At 29.3% G+C, this 4,657-nt stretch overlaps 1 non-coding gene across 1 annotated transcript; it reads right to left on the bottom strand.

The window, feature by feature from the left end:
- Positions 1-534: 534 nt before the first annotated feature.
- On the bottom strand, positions 535-721 carry LOC112421442 (U2 spliceosomal RNA). Its single transcript, XR_003011772.1, has one exon. It is a non-coding gene; the product is annotated as a U2 spliceosomal RNA (small nuclear RNA).
- Between the last annotated feature and the right edge of the window lie 3,936 nt (positions 722-4,657).

Below are 4,657 nucleotides of genomic sequence, written 5' to 3'. Positions count from 1 at the left end.
AGAGTACTAATTAACATGTAATGGATGACAAATCAATTGTGTTGATTTTATATACATTTTCCTATTAATAGTACCATATGCTAAATGGTCTCTGCCTTGGCTACAATGTACTTTTTCTATAGGGTGAGTCATACGTTGATTTTGAAAAATATATATCATTCCCAATTAATTTAGCTTGTGGTGGATTGCATTGACATGTACCTGTAAAGGTCTCCAAAATTAACTTGGTATACCGTATTGATCGGCATGTTACTACACTAGTTCAAGAAGAGAAAGGAAGTCATTTTTTGTGTTCTAAATGCTTTAGTGACACTTGTGTTTTCGAAGTAAAAGACAGAAAACAGAAGAAGTTTGATCCACCCTAGTGCTCTAGCTCGGAATTTCGAACTTAGAGAGGATGTACGTGGACAATCATGGAAATAAATAATTTAGGGTTGTATATATACATTATCCTTGCATATATTATACATTATCCCTACCACTAAATTAAGTTCATTTAGTCGCTAAAAAAAAATATTCTTTTTTTATTTTTATGTGGGGTGCGTCAGGCTCTCGTGCAATAGTGCAACACATGAATTACACATGAGAAGTTCAATAGCAAACTATTGAAGTGACCTTTTCAAAAAAGTAATTTAATATCGTGCGACTCATTAGATTACATATCATATATTAAACTGATAAGAACAAATACTATCCTACACACTAATTAGGATGCATGTAGTGGTGCAACTTTAACTGTTTTTTGGGGAGTTAATATTAATGGCATTCATACACACTAATTTAAATTACTACTATTTTTTTAGATTTTAGAATAAAACAAATAATAAATTTTTCAAAAAAGAAAACCCATAAAAATAAAGCTAAAAAGTACTACATGGTGTAATAAGATTTTTCTTCTTCTTTTCATAATCCTTTATAAGTACAAATTATCCTTTATAAGTACAAATTATTTACCATCATTCGGTGTAGTGATTAATCTCTATCATAAATTTGTTGGTTACACAAAATTAGTTCTCCCTTTTCAATTGAGTTTTTTCCACACAACAATAGTGATCCATCAAACTCCTAACAACTTATCTAGAATGTCACTTAAAAGTATTTAGCATAAGATAAAAGGCAGTTGAATAAAAACTTTTAAGTGTATATTTGATTCCATTTTCAAAGGAGTTAAACTTAAAATTGATTTAAAAAATGTATAATTTATTTTCATATGTTTTAGTGTTTTTGAATATAATTGAATCTAACTTTTTTTTTTTACTCATTGACTGAATCTAACTTGAAGTTAGAAATCCGAGTTTTTGTCTCCATAATTGAATTTTAAACTCGATTTTTTCACTTAGCTCAATTTTATATAAATGTATTTAAATATAAATTACATTATATTTAATTTCCTTTTAATTAAAATCAAATAATTTAAAATCAACCTTTGTGAGTACAATATATACACAATTTGAAGCTTACTATTGATGCATATGTTTAAATTCCCACTCATCTAGAAAAGACACTTTTACCCAATATCATTGAATTGACTAGTTAAATCATGAAACTATTTGGAAAATAAAAACGCTGTGCCTTTTAGACAGTCAATAAATTAACCAAATATGGAATGCTTTGTCTCTTGTGGAAAAATGAAATTAAACTCATGTGTAGGGTCTAGTTATAGCATACGAATACGTGTCACGTTTTGCATCGAGTTAAATGGCCATACTGCAGTTTCCTCACACGAGCAATATCTACAATTTATAGAGTGATGCTGCATTAATTTTTGTTAAAATATTACTAAGATGAACTATTTACTTGTCCATTGAGCTTAACGAACATTGCAAATTTTTTCAGCAATTATCGATCTTAGTGGTGCTGAATCGATCAACAAATAAATTAATGTAGACAAATGAGTTTACTGTTGAAATAGGTGGATATCTATTGGCCAACAAATGTTTATTTGAAGTTAATTATGTGTTGCAAATGCTTTGTTGACTAATCTATCTATTTGTTATTATTATTGGGATGATTTAAATCTCATTTAATCAGCTATGAGATAATACATCAACCTAATAACGATCTAACATAAAAACATGCAATTGCAATTTCATCCAAAAGTTTTCAGAAAATGTGTTATATGATCACTAATAGTTATACGTTTTTAATGATAGATTAGTTTTCTTAAAGAAAATAACACGGATTACTGATCTAACTCATTCAATAAGAGCTTATGAGAGTCCTTTAACTAACAAACTACTTTTCTTTACTAACTAACAAACTTCTTTAATTAAAAAAAAAAAACTAACAAACTACTGTAAAAGCTAGACTATAAACCTCTACTTAGGTGTTATGCTTAACATCTTGTGTACGAAAAAAATGTCATGCTTAACATTTGGTAGCCAATTCGTCCATGTACTGCTTAAATATTTAAGGGCTAATTAAGTTTTTAGTCCCTATAAATATTTACAGTTTTGTTTTTAATCACTACAAAATAAAATCGCACTTTTTAGTCCATGTGACATTTTTCTTAAGCATTTTAGGGATAAAAAATGTTGATGAAAATTTTTGACAGGGACTAAAAAACTGATGGAAAAGTTTTATAAGGACTAAAAATGTTGATGAAATTTTTTATAGGGACTAAAAAGTGCAATTTTATTTTGTAGGGACTAAAAACAAAATTCTGAATATTTATAGGGACCATTTACTTAATTAACCCAATACTTAATAATTTTGAGGTGGTTAATATTTTTTAGGGTTAATGGTGCTTTACACCCTGTAATATAGGTCATTTTCTGTTTTTCCCCTGTAAAATATTTGTTTTGATATACCCCCCTAATAGGTCATAAAAAAACGACTTTATTTTTTTTTTTTCAGAATTTTTTCGTTTTTTTATGACCTATTAGGGGGGCATTCCAATTTTTTTTTTTACAGGGGGTAAATCAAAAAAAATATTTTACAGGAGGGAAAACAAAAAATGCCCTATATTACATGGAGGTAAAACACCACTAACCCTATTTTTTATTATTTATATCGTAAATTTTAATATTCACAGTAAAAAAAATACCTTTTAATAACATTTTTATTATTTTTCGATAGAGCACATGTTAACATTTTCCTAAAGAATCCTTATTAAAAAACATTTCCTAAAGAAATAAGTAAATAAAAAAGACAATAAATAGTCGGAGTTCCACAGCTAAGTTGCCAATCAAAGTAAAACAAAATTCTCTCTGTTTTTTTATTGGGAAATGCTAACTAGTTAAGAAGTTTAATATAGAAATTATGCATTGAAAATTGGTAAAAAGTGAAATATTTAACTTTATAAACGTTAAAAAATTGTTGTTTTTAATGAATTTTTTTTATTTTTGACATCATTAACCATTGCCTTTAGGGTATTGGTTAGCAAAACACTTTTTTATTTCATCAGTTTTGAGGACAAAGGTTGGTCCATGTAATCCATGTATCTTTTTCTTCCTCTTTTTTGATAAAATAATCCATGTATCATGTCAAAAGAAAAAAATAATATTAATCCATGTATTTTTCTTTTGACAACGTGTTTTTTTTTTCTTTCCAATATGTAATTAACCACATATTTAAACTGTGTTAACTACGTTCTAGTTGGGATGCTTCAGGGTCCCCTTGATGCCTAACCTTTCTCTTGGCCTTATAAAAAAAAAAAAAAAACGTTCCGTAAGCATAGCTCAATTGGTAGGACAATGCATTATTATATGCAGGGACCGAAGTTCGAACTCTCGACACCCCACTTATTCATCTTATAAGGTGAATTCTACCTGACCAACAAAAAAAAACTGTGTTAACTACATAATGAGGTGTGAGCTGTAAAATATAGTGCCCCGTGATTGTGTCAAAATTGTGTATGAATAACATTTTGGCTTAAATATATTAGTTGTTAGTTATGTCCACAAATATAACTCAACCGGTAAATATAACGAAATTGTTAGGTCAATGTTTTGATCATAGTTTGAATCCGTCTTAGAGTTTACATTTTTCACATAATTGATGTGTACATTGTGTGTATATATATATATAATTGAAGGATACAAAAATGATCAAATACGAGCTAGACATGTCTTTCTTAAGTCCACAAAAGTTCACGGTCACGAAACTTGAGCATTTTCCCTATATTCTATGTTTGTAGCTCCACTAACTAGAATAACTACTTTGACGGAAGCATGGTCTAGAAAATTAATGCATACATGGATAAGAAAAATGGAAATGCCACAAAACAAGGGGAGAAAGCCAAACATAGGCACCACGTACACCCTGCAACATGAAGAAATACGCTCTACTGGCGAAAGTAACTGAACAAGGCTAGATTTTGTAGGCCACGATGCTTTGGCCGGTAGGACTAGCTTTGTACGTGTTTACACCGATTTTTGGTAATGTAAACTTCATTATCCATCAATGGTTTTAGGACATAAATGTCAATCGATGGTGACAAATGTATGTTTAAAGGGGGATCGTTCAAGCCTCGCGGTTTATGACATCACTTCATGCATTCTTTAAGAACATTAATGTCAGAATTGCTTCCAACATCTTGTAATAACAAGTTGTCTCATGACAACATGATAGAAAATTGCTCAAGTGAGCATGTTAAAAAGAAGAAGAAATAGAATAAAGATGAAAAGAAATGCAAACGAAAAAGGAAAGTAAAACA

This window comes from Medicago truncatula, chromosome 4, assembly GCF_003473485.1.
Source record: "Medicago truncatula cultivar Jemalong A17 chromosome 4, MtrunA17r5.0-ANR, whole genome shotgun sequence".
Lineage (NCBI taxonomy): Eukaryota > Viridiplantae > Streptophyta > Magnoliopsida > Fabales > Fabaceae > Medicago > Medicago truncatula.
Note: the sequence above shows the minus strand (reverse complement) of the source record. Positions and strands in the feature narration are given on the sequence as shown.